This window comes from Oncorhynchus gorbuscha, unplaced genomic scaffold (genome assembly GCF_021184085.1).
Source record: "Oncorhynchus gorbuscha isolate QuinsamMale2020 ecotype Even-year unplaced genomic scaffold, OgorEven_v1.0 Un_scaffold_4603, whole genome shotgun sequence".
In the NCBI taxonomy this organism is placed as follows: Eukaryota; Metazoa; Chordata; class Actinopteri; order Salmoniformes; family Salmonidae; genus Oncorhynchus; species Oncorhynchus gorbuscha.
This window is the reverse complement of record NW_025748588.1, coordinates 20,001-32,332: the sequence shown is the minus strand read 5'-3', so window position 1 is coordinate 32,332 and position 12,332 is coordinate 20,001. Positions and strand designations below refer to the sequence as shown.

Here is a 12,332-nt window from a genome sequence, read left to right as displayed (position 1 = left end):
GGTTAAGGACCTCCACTAGGGGTTAAAGGACCTCTAAGGATCTCCACTAGGGGTTAAAGGACCTCCACGGACCTCCACTAGGGGTTAAAGGACCTCCACGGACCTCCACTAGGGGTTAAAGGACCTCCACGGACCTCCACTAGGGGTTAATGGACCTCCACTAGGGGTTAAAGGACCTCCACTAGGGGTTAAAGGACCTCCACTAGGGGTTAAAGGACCTCCACGGACTTCCACTGGGGTTGAAGGACCTCCACTAGGGGTTAAAGGACCTCCACGGACCTCCACTAGGGGTTAAGGATCTGACCTGCCTATACTGTGCCCCTCTCTCTCTCTGTCCCTCGCTAGCTCGCTATGAAAGATTTGAGTGTTTGTGTACGGCAACCAATCATTCTCCTCCTATCTAAAAATACTGAATCGTAGAAGTTGATTCCTAGCTGCAATGAATCGTGACACTCAGAAATGGAAGTTGACACTGGGAGTCGAGGAATCAATTATTTTGAAGTTGACTCTCCACCACTACGTCGTCATCGTTAACAGTGTCAGAAATGGCAGAGAAAGACGAGGCAGCAGTGAGGTCCTGTAAAACCTGTAGGAGTTAAATGAGAAGGACATGCACACTTTCCCAGGGGAATCCATGTTCTGTAATGGTGGGAAAAGGACCCAACTGTCATACTTGAATTAAAGTAAAGATACTTTAATTGAAAATATCTCAAGTCACTCTGCAAAATATTACTTGAGTACTATCAAAAGTAAACATAAAAATAATTTCAAATTCCTTTATATTTAGCAAAAAAATGTCATGTTTTTTAAATGTACAGATAGCCAGGGGCACAGTCTGACATCATTTACAAAAGATGCATGTGTGTTTAGTGAGTCCGCCAGGTCAGAGGCAGTAGGGATGAGATGTTCTCTTGATAAGTGTGTGAATTGGACCATTTTCCTGTCCTGTTAAGCATTCAAAGTGTAACAAGTACTTTTAGGAGTCAGGGACAATGGAGTAAAAAGTCCATAATTGTCTTTAGGAATGTAGTGTTGTAAAAGTAAACAAGGTGGTGTTCCTGTCTGACTAGATGCCAGCTGCTGCATTGCATCAACCAATAGCTGCGTGCCACGTCATCGACTGCTCAGTCTGACATCAAGTTGCTGTGTCACATGATGTGGTTAGCTGATATGTTCAACACCTATCCCAGTGGAGGCTGGTGAGGGGAGGACGGCTCATAATAATGGCCTGAACGGAGCACATGGAATGGCATCGAACACCTAGAAACCATGGAAACCATGGAAACCATGTGTCTGATGTATTTGGTACCATTCCACCTATTCTGCTCCAGTCATTACCACGAGCCCCATCCTCCCCAGTTATGGTGCCACCAACCTCCTGTGACCTATCCAGCCATTGTGAGATTTGGCATGTTGGCAATGTACAGGAACACACCCACCTGACTACACCTCTCCACCTCCTCTCCCTCTCCACCACCTCTTCACCTCCTCTTCACCTCCTCTCCACCACCTCTTCACCTCCTCTCCACCACCTCTTCACCTCCTCTCCCTCTCCACCACCTCTTCACCTCCTCTCCCTTTATTCACCCACCCACCCTTCTCTCCCTCCTCTTCACCTCACCCTCCTCTTCACCTCCTCTTTCACCTCCTCTTCACCTCCTCTCCACCACCTCTTCACCTCTCCACCACCTCTTCACCTCCTCTCCCTCTCCTTCACCTCCTCTCCCTCTCCACCTCCTCTCCCTCTCCACCACCTCTCCTCCACCTCCTCTCCACCACCACTCCACCTCCTCTCTCTCTCCACCACCTCTCCCTCTCCACCACCTCTCCACCTCCTCTCTCTCTCCACCTCCTCTCTCCACCTCCTCTCCCTCTCCACCACCTCTCCTCCACCTCCTCTCCACCACCCTCCTCCTCTCTCTCCACCACCTCTCCCTCTCCACCACCTCTCCACCTCCTCTCCACCTCTCTCTCTCCACCTCCTCTCCCTCTCCACCACCTCTCCACCTCCTCTCTCTCTCCACCACCTCTTCACCTCCTCTTCACCTCCTCTTCACCTCCTCTCCACCACCTCTTCCCTCATCTCCTTTATTCACCTCCCACCCTTCTCCCCCTCCTCTTCACCTCCTCTCCTCCCTCTCCTCTCCCTCTCCACCACCTCTTCACCTCCTCTCCACCTCCTCCTCTCCCACTCTCTCACCTCCTCTCCCTCTCCCACCACCTCTCCACCTCCTCTCCCTCTCCACCACCTCCCACCTCCTCTCCCTCTCCACCACCTCTCCACCTCCTCTCCCTCTCCACCACCTCTCCCTCCCACCTCCTCTCTCTCTCCACCACCTCTCCACCTCCTCTCCCTCTCCACCACCTCTCCACCTCCCACCACCTCTCCCTCTCCACCACCTCTCCACCTCCTCTCTCCCCCTCCTCTCCCTCTCCCTCTCCCTCTCCCTCTCCCTCTCCACCACCTCTCCCTCTCCCTCCCTCTCCCACCTCCCTCTCCACCACCTCTCCACCACCTCTCCCTCCCCACCTCTCCACCTCCTCTCCCTCTCCACCTCCTCTCCACCACCTCTCCCTCTCCACCACCTCTCCACCTCCTCTCCCTCTCCACCTCCCTCCACCTCCTCTCCTCTCCACCACCTCCTCTCCCTCTCCACCTCCTCTCCACCTCCCTCTCCCTCCCCACCACCTCCTCTCCCTCTCCACCACCTCTCCACCTCCTCTCCCTCCACCACCTCTCCACCACCTCTCCCTCTCCACCTCTCTCCTCTCCTCCCCTCTCCACCACCTCTCCCTCTCCACCACCTCTCCACCTCCTCTCCCTCTCCACCACCTCTCCACCACCTCTCCCTCTCCACCCACCTCTCCACCTCCTCTCCCTCTCCACCTCCCCTCTCCACCTCCTCCCCTCTCCACCACCTCCTCCCCTCTCCACCTCCTCTCCACCTCCTCTCCCTCTCCACCACCTCCTCTCCCTCTCCACCTCCTCTCCACCTCCTCTCCCTCTCCACCTCCTCCTCTCCCTCTCCACCTCCTCTCCACCTCCTCTCCTCTCCACCTCCACCTCTCCCTCTCCACCACCTCTCCACCTCCTCCCTCTCCACCCCTCTCCACCTCTCCCTCTCCACCACCTCTCCACCTCCTCTCCCTCTCCACCACCTCTCCTCCACCTCTCCACCACCTCTCCCTCTCCACCACCTCCCACCTCCTCCCCCTCCACCCACCTCTCCTCTCACCATATCTCCCTCTCCCCTCCTCCCTCTCCACCTCCTCTCCTCCTCCTCTCCTCCACCACCTCCTCTCCCTCTCCTCCTCCTCTCCACCTCCTCTCCCTCTCCACCTCCTCCTCTCCCTCTCCACCTCCTCTCCACCTCCTCTCCTCTCCACCACCACCTCTCCCTCTCCACCACCTCTCCACCACCTCTCCCTCTCCACCACCTCCTCCCCTCTCCACCACCTCTCCACCTCCTCTCCCTCTCCACCACCTCTCCCTCTCCACCACCTCTCCACCACCTCTCCCTCTCCACCACCTCTCCCTCTCCACCATATCTCCCTCTCCACCTCCTCTCCCTCTCCACCACCTCTCCCTCTCCACCACCTCTCCCTCTCCACCACCTCTCCACCTCCTCTCCCTCTCCACCACCTCTCCCTCTCCACCACCTCTCCCTCTCCACCATATCTCCCTCTCCACCACCTCTCCCTCTCCACCACCTCTCCACCACCTCTCCCTCTCCACCACCTCTCCACCTCCTCTCCCTCTCCACCTCCTCTCCACCTCCTCTCCCTCTCCACCACCTCCTCTCCCTCTCCTCCACCTCTCCCTCTCCTCTCCCTCTTCCCTCTCTCCTCTCCCCACCTCCCTCCCTCCTCCACCTCTCCCTCTCCTCCACCTCTCCCTCTCCACCACCTCTCCCTCTCCTCTCCCTCTCCCTCTCCTCCACCTCTCCCTCTCCCCTCCTCTCCTCCACCTCTCCCTCTCCTCTCCCTCTCCTCCACCTCTCCCTCTCCTCCACCTCTCCCTCTCCTCTCCCTCTCCTCTCCCTCTCCACCACCTCCTCTCCCTCTCCACCACCCCTCCTTGTACAGAAACTAGACCCAGTAGTAGAGGCGTTGGACAGAGGGGAACCAGTGGACCTCAGCTCTCTACCTCCCCCTCCAGGTGAGCTTGGTTTATCAATGACACCCTATTCCCTATATAGTGCACTACTAGGGCCTATAGGCTGTCATTTGAAACTCATCCCTAAAGACCTGCTAGAGACTAGAAGACCAGGATCTGTATTCATAGTGTCAGTCTCATCCCTAAAGACCTGCTAGAGACTAGAAGACCAGGGTCTGTATTCATAGTGTCTCAGTCTCATCCCTAAAGACCTGCTAGAGACTAGAAGACCAGGGTCTATATTCATAGTGTCAGTCTCATCCCTAAAGACCTGCTAGAGACTAGAAGACCAGGGTCTGTATTCATAGTGTCTCAGTCTCATCCCTAAAGACCTGCTAGAGACTAGAAGACCAGGATCTGTATTCATAGTGTCTCAGTCTCATCCCTAAAGACCTGCTAGAGACTAGAAGACCAGGGTCTGTATTCATAGTGTCAGTCTCATCCCTAAAGACCTGCTAGAGACTAGAAGACCAGGGTCTGTATTCATAGTGTCTCAGTCTCATCCCTAAAGACCTGCTAGAGACTAGAAGACCAGGATCTGTATTCATAGTGTCAGTCTCATCCCTAAAGACCTGCTAGAGACTAGAAGACCAGGGTCTGTATTCATAGTGTCTCAGTCTCATCCCTAAAGACCTGCTAGAGACTAGAAGACCAGGGTCTATATTCATAGTGTCTCAGTCTCATCCCTAAAGACCTGCTAGAGACTAGAAGACCAAGGTCTGGAATTAATAGTGTCTCAGTCTCTGAGAGAGTGTTGATCTGGGATCAGTTTTCCCTTTTAGATCACAATGAAAAAGAGGGCATGGGGAACCTGATCCTAGATCAGGACTCTTAATCTGAGACACTTCGTACATTCTGCCCTGACCCCTAAACATCTGATCTCAACCCCCCCCTTACGGCGCAACTCCTCTTTCTTCTCATCCCTCTCTCTCTCCTCAGGAGATGCAGTGGTAGAGCGTTCAGCTCCTCCCCAGTCTTCCTCCAGGCCCTCCCCTGCAGCTCCCCTGCAGCTCCCCGGTGGCCGACTCCGGTAACACACATAATATTAATTATAATGATGGATTGGATATATAAAGGGTCTTTCTAAAGGGGAAATCACCTCCATCACCAATGTGTAGCTCCCATCTGGTTGATGCACGGCAGCCATTTTGTGCCAGGTCGCTCAGTGGAGAGTGTGTGTGTGTGTGTGTGTGTGTGTGTGTGTGTGTGTGTGTGTGTGTGTGTGTGTGTGTGTGTGTGTGTGTGTGTGTGTGTGTGTGTGTGTGTGTGTGAGACAGCCCTCCCAGCCCCAGGCAGTGTAGGGGAAGCGTTACAGCAGAGGATGGACAGATACAAAGCTGCAGCAGAGGGGGCCAAGAGCAAAGGAGACGACCGCAAGGCACGCATGCACCAGCGCATCGTCAAGGTACACACACATCAAAGGAATGACTGGTGGTTCACACACACACACACACACACACACACACACACACACACACACACACACACACACACACACACACACACACACACACACACACACACACACACACACACACACACACATCAAAGAAATGACTGGTGGTTCACTTACACACACACACACATCAAAGAAATGACTGGTGGTTCACTTACACACACACACACACACACACACACACACACACACACACACACACACACACACACACACACACACACACACACACACACACACACACACACACACACACACACACACACACACACACACACACACAAAGAATGAAAAATAACTCCAAAAGTTCCATGCTTTTGACAGCAGAAACGTCTCACACACACTGTAATGTATACCTGCTTGGATATATCGTACTAATGTTTTTCTCTGTGTGTGTGTGTGTGTGTGTGTGTGTATATGTAACAGCAATACCAGGATGCCATCAGGTCTCATAAGGCTGGACGCCCAGTCAACCTGGCTGATCTCCCTGTACCACCAGGTAACCTGCATTTAACTGCAGCTTTTATCATCTACAGTGGGGAGAACAAGTATTTGATACACTGCTGATTTTGCAGGTATTCCTACTTACAAAGCATGTAGAGGTCTGTAATTATTATCATAGGTACACTTCAACTGTGAGAGGCGGAATCTAAAACAAAAATCAAGAAAATCACATTGTTTGATTTTTTTTTTAGTAATTAATTTGCATTTTATTGCATGACATAAGTATTTGATACATCAGAAAAGCAGAACTTAATATTTGGTACAGAAACCTTTGTTTGCAATTACAGAGATCATACGTTTCCTGTCATTCTCGACCAGGTTTGCACACACTGCAAACCTCTCTAGACGTGTATGCCGTAGCGTGTTTGTAACGTGTTTGTAGCGTGTTTGTAGCGTGTACGCCGTAGCGTGTTTGTAGCGCGTTTGTAGCGTGTACGCCGTAGCGTGTTTGTAGCATGTTTGTAGCGTGTACGCCGTAGCGTGTTTGTAGCGTGTTTGTAGCGTGTACGCCGTAGCGTGTTTGTAGCGTGTACGCCGTAGCGTGTTTGTAGTGTGTTTGTAGCGTGTACGCCGTAGCGTGTTTGTAGTGTGTTTGTAGCGTGTACGCCATAGCGCGTTTGTAGCGTGTACACCGTAGCGTGTTTGTAGCGTGTATGCTGTAGCGTGTTTGTAGCGTGTATGCCGTAGCGTGTTTGTAGCGTGTACGCCATAGCGTATTTGTAGCATGTACGCCATAGCGCGTTTGTAGCGTGTACGCCGTAGCGTGTTTGTAGCGTGTTTGTAGCGTGTCCGTACGCCGTAGCGTGTTTGTAGCGTGTACACCGTAGCGTGTTTGTAGTGTGTTGTACGCCGTTTGTAGCGCGTTTGTAGCGTGTTTGTAGTGTGTGTACGCCGTAGCGTGTTTGTGTAGCCGTGGCGTGTTTGTAGCGTGTACGCCGTAGCGCGTTTGTAGCGTGTACTCCGTAGCGTGTTTGTAGCGTGTACTCCGTAGTGTGTTTGTACAATCGCGTTTGTACTCCGTAGTGTGTTTTGTACTCCGTAGCGTGTTTGTACACCCGTAGCGTGTTTGTAGCGTGTACACTCCGTAGCATTTTTGTTGTACCGTGTAGCGTGTTTGTAGCGTGTACTCCGTAGTGTGTTTGTAGCGTGTTTGTAGCGTGTTTGTAGCGTGTTTGTACCGTGTACACCGTAGCGTGTTTGTAGCGTGTACACCGTAGCGTGTTTGTAACGTGTACACCGTAGCGTGTTTGTAGCGTGTACACCGTAGCGTGTTTGTAACGTGTACACCGTCGTGTTTGTAGCGTGTACACCGCGTGTTTGTAACGTGTACACCGTAGCGTGTTTGTAGCGTGTACACCGTAGCGTGTTTGTAACGTGTACACCGTAGCGTGTTTGTAACGTGTACACCGTAGCGTGTTTGTAGCGTGTACACCGTAGCGTGTTTGTAACGTGTACACCGTAGCGTGTTTGTAACGTGTACACCGTAGCGTGTTTGTAGCGTGTACACCGTAGCGTGTTTGTAACGTGTACACCGTAGCGTGTTTGTAACGTGTACACCGTAGCGTGTTTGTACCGTGTACTCCGTAGCGTGTTTGTAAAGTGTACACCGTAGCGTGTTTGTACCGTGTACACCGTAGCGTGTTTGTACCGTGTACTCCGTAGCGTGTTTGTAAAGTGTACACTGTAGCGTGGTTTTGTTCTCTGTGTTTACTATGTACTGTGTTGTTGTGGCCCAGGCTGTCCTCCGCTGCAGGGCTCAGAGAGCAGCCAGCAGAACTTCATGGGCGTCCTGGAGACGGCCATGAAACTAGCCAATCAGGACGCAGACGCAGAAGAGGAGGACGGAACAGGGGAATTGGCCAAGGTAACCACCATGACCTATTATACTGATACTGATGATGTCATGAGATTTCTTGACGCTCAAGATTGTTCTGGAAAATATGGATGCTATGTCCTGGACACGCAGAACAGGGAGTATGTTCATGCTTACAATATTTAACTTCCGTTCACTTAACTCCTCTCTCTCGTCTCCCTCTCTCTCTCTCGTCTCCCTCTCTCTCTCTCGTCTCTCTCGTCTCTCTCTCTCTCTCTCTTCTCTCTCTCTCTCTCCCATCTCTCCCGTCTCTCTCCTCTCTCTCGTCTCTCTCTCTCTCTCTCTCTTTCTCTCTCTCGTCTCTCTCTCCCGTCTCTTCTCTCTCGTCTCTCTCTCTGTCTCTCTCGTCTCTCTCGCTCGTCTCTGTCTCTCTCTCTTGTCTCTCTCTCTCTTGTCTCTCTCGTCTCTCGTCTCTCTCTCGTCTATCTCTCTCGTCCCCCCCTCCCCCAGCCTGCAGTGGGAGCTCCAGTCCAGAAAGGCAAAGCCCCGACCCCTCCCACACCAGGTTCCGGAGGCAACACACCACAGGGCTCCAGACTGGGGCTTAAAGGTGTGTGTATGTTGGTGTCAGTTTGTATGTCTGTGTGTCAGTTTGTATGTCAGTGTGTCGGTGTGTGTGTGTGTGTGTGTGTGTGTGTGTGTGTGTGCACTCATAGATGTGTTAAATTCATCCCTTGATGTGAACAAATTCATTCTCCCATTGACACCTCTACATTAGCTACTCTGCCTCCCTACACACACACACACACACACACACACACACACACACACACACACACACACACACACACACACACACACACACACACACACACACACACACACACACACACACACATTTCCCTCTCCCCCTCCCTCACACATACATCCACATCCTGACTCCCTCCCCCCTGTGACGTCCCTTCCTGTGGTGCAGCCCAGCAGCAGTTGGACTTCCTGTTGCTGCGGCGACAGGCGTTCGTCCGCGCGGCGCTGCGTTCTAAACAGATGAAGGACATGCAGGGAGCGGCGGTCCATCTCCGACACGCTAAAGGACTGGACCAGATGATCAGCGCCACCAAGGGAGGCCTGCCTGTAGACATCACCAAGGTGGAGGCTTTTACTCTTCACACTTTAGTTTTGCAACACGAGGAGGACTGTGGGTGTTAAGGAGGGCAGGGTGAGGGAGAGGAGGGAAAGGAGGGCAGGGGGAGGGAGGGAGGAGGAGGGAGGAGGGCAGGGGAGAGAGGAAAGGAGGGCAGGGGGAGGGGAGGGAGGGAGAGGATGGAAAGGAGGGCAGGGGGAGGGAAAGGAGGGCAGGGGGAGGGAAGGAGGGAGGGGGCAGGGGAGGGAAAGGAGGGGCAGGGGGGGAGGGAAGGGAGGAGGGGCAGGGGGAGGAGGGAAAGGAGGGAGGAGGGAGGGGAGGGAAAGGAGGGCAGGGGGAGGGAAAGGAGGGCAGGGGAGGGAGAGGAGGGAGGGATGGAAAGGAGGGGGCAGGGGGAGAGGGAGAGGAGGGAATGGAGGAGGGGGAGGGCAGGGGGAGGGAGGGAAGGGAGGAGGGGGAGGGGAGGGAGGGGAGAGGAGGGAAAGGAGGGCAGGGGGAGGGAAATGGAGGGCAGGGGGAGGGAGGGGAGGGAGGGGGGGAGGAAAAAGGAGGGAAAGGGGAGGGCAGGGGAGGGAGGGAGAGGGAGGGGGGGAGGGGGAGGGAAAGGAGGGCAGGGGGAGGGAGGGAGGAGGGGGATAAGGAGGGAAAGGAGGGCTTAGGGGAGGGAGAGGGAAAGGAGGGCAGGGGAGGGAGGGAAAGGAGGGGAGGGAAAGGAGGGCAGGGGGAGGGAGAGGAGGGAGGGCAGGGGGAGGGGGGGAGGGAAAGGAGGGCAGGGGGAGGGAGGGAGGGATGGAGGAACTCTTAGGGCAGGGGAGGGAGAGGAGGAGAAAGGAGGGCAGGGGGAGGGAGAGGAGGAGGGGGAAGCATAGGGAAAGGAGGGCAGGGGGAGGGAAAGGAGGGCAGGGGGAGGGATAGGGAGGGGGAGGATGGAAAGGAGGGCAGGGGGAGGGAAAGGAGGGCAGGGGGAGGGAGACTAGGGCATGGAAAGGAGGGCAGGGGGAGGGAAAGGAGGAACAATAGGGAAAGGAGGGAGGGGGAGGGAGGGAGGAACAGGGGGATGGAGAGGACAGGGGGAGACCAAGACACGTGTGTGTGTGTGTGTGTGTGTGTGTGTGTGTGTGTGTGTGTGTGTGTGTGTGTGTGTGTGTGTGTGTGTGTGTGTGTGTGTGTGTGTGTGTGTGTGTGTGTGTGTGTGTGTGTGTGTGTGTGTGTGTGTGTGATATATATAATCTCCTGCTGTTGACTTTTCACACCACTCTCTATCTCACTCTCTTCTGTGTGTGTGTCGGTAATTGTGTTTGTGTGTGTGTACATATTTGTTTATGTGTTAAAAATCCCTCTCGGAATGAGTAGGAGTAACTCCTCTCTGAGTCAGAGGGGTTAGGTTAAATACGGAAGACACATTTTTGGTTGAAAGCGTTGAGTACAACTGACTCTCCTGTCTCCCTGGAATGTCCTGTCTCCTCTGGAATGAGTCACCACCTCTTCACCTCCGTTGTAAAACTGACTCTCCTGTCTCCTCTCTCCTGTCACCACCTGGAATTCACCTCCGTTGTACAACTGACTCTCCTGTCTCCCCGTCTCCTGTCTCCTCTCTCCTGTCACCACCTCTTCACCTCCGTTGTACAACTGACTCTCCTGTCTCCTGAGTCTCCTGTCACCACCTCTTCACCTCCGTTGTCCAACTGACTCGGTATCCCGTTTCCGTTTCCCCCACAGGTCCCCAGTGCTCCAGTCAGTGAGGAGGAACCCTGGCTCGGTCTCCTGTAGTCCCGTCTCCTGGCTCCTCAGAGCAATACAACAGCCTCATGGAGCTGCTCCGACAGCAGCACCAGGTTATAACACTCTTATGACAACTCTTACTGCATTAACGTGGAGCTCCTCCGACAGCAGCACCAGGTTATAACCCTCTATGACAACTCTTACTGCATTAACATGGAGCTCCTCCGACAGCAGCACCAGGTTATAACACTCTTACAACTCTTACTGCATTAACATGGAGCTCTCCGACAGCAGCACCAGGTTATAACACTCTTGAGTATGACAACTCTTACTGGATTAACATGGAGCTGCTCCGACAGCAGCACCAGGTTATAACACTCTTATGACAACTCTTACTGCATTAACGTGGAGCTGCTCCGACAGCAGCACCAGGTTATAACACTCTTATGACAACTCTTACTGCATTAACGTGGAGCTCCTCCGACAGCAGCACCAGGTTATAACACTCTTATAACAACTCTTACTGCATTAACGTGGAATGCTCCTCCTAGCAGCACCAGGTTATAACACTCTTATAACAACTTATTAAACAGCCCACCCCTTCAGCATATATTTAAAACAATATATTTATAAGCACCGCACCAACAATAAAACAATATACCCTTCAGCATTTAATATAGCACACACACACAACAATAAAAACATATGGAATGACACACACACACACACACATTACCAGTCAAAACCCTGGACAGCTTCTCATTCCAAGCTGTGATCATATATAAAATATATTTTGATTTGTTTTAACACTTTTTTGGTTACTACATGATTCCATATGTTGTATTTAAAAGTTTTATGTCTTCACATTTATTCTACAATGTAGAAAATAGTCAAAATAAAGAAAACCCTGGAATGAGTAGTAGTAAAACCCTGGAATGAGTAGTAGTAAAACCCTGGAATGAGTAGTAGTAAAACCCTGGAATGAGTAGTAGTAAAACCCTGGAATGAGTAGTAGTAAAACCCTGGAATGAGTAGTAGTAAAACCCTGGAATGAGTAGTAGTAAAACCCTGGAATGAGTAGTAGTAAAACCTGGAATGAGTAGTAGTAAAACTCTGGAATGAGTAGTAGTAAAACCCTGGAATGAGTAGTAGTAAAACTCTGGAATGAGTAGTAGTAAAACTCTGGAATGAGTAGTAGTAAAACCCTGGAATGAGTAGTAGTAAAACCCTGGAATGAGTAGTAGTAAAACCCTGGAATGAGTAGTAGTAAAACCCTGGAATGAGTAGTAGTAAAACCCTGGAATGAGTAGTAGTAAAACTCTGGAATGAGTAGTAGTAAAACCCTGGAATGAGTAGTAGTAAAACCCTGGAATGAGTAGTAGTAAAACCCTGGAATGAGTAGTAGTAAAACCCTGGAATGAGTAGTAGTAAAACCCTGGAATGAGTAGTAGTAAAACCCTGGAATGAGTAGTAGTAAAACCCTGGAATGAGTAGTAGTAAACCCTGGAATGAGTAGTAGTAAAACCCTGGAATGAGT

The 12,332-nt window shown here is 52.2% G+C and overlaps 1 pseudogene; it reads left to right on the top strand.

The window, feature by feature from the left end:
- Positions 1-5,174: 5,174 nt before the first annotated feature.
- Positions 5,175-12,332, top strand: part of LOC124028659 — a 23,740-nt pseudogene continuing 16,582 nt past the window's right edge.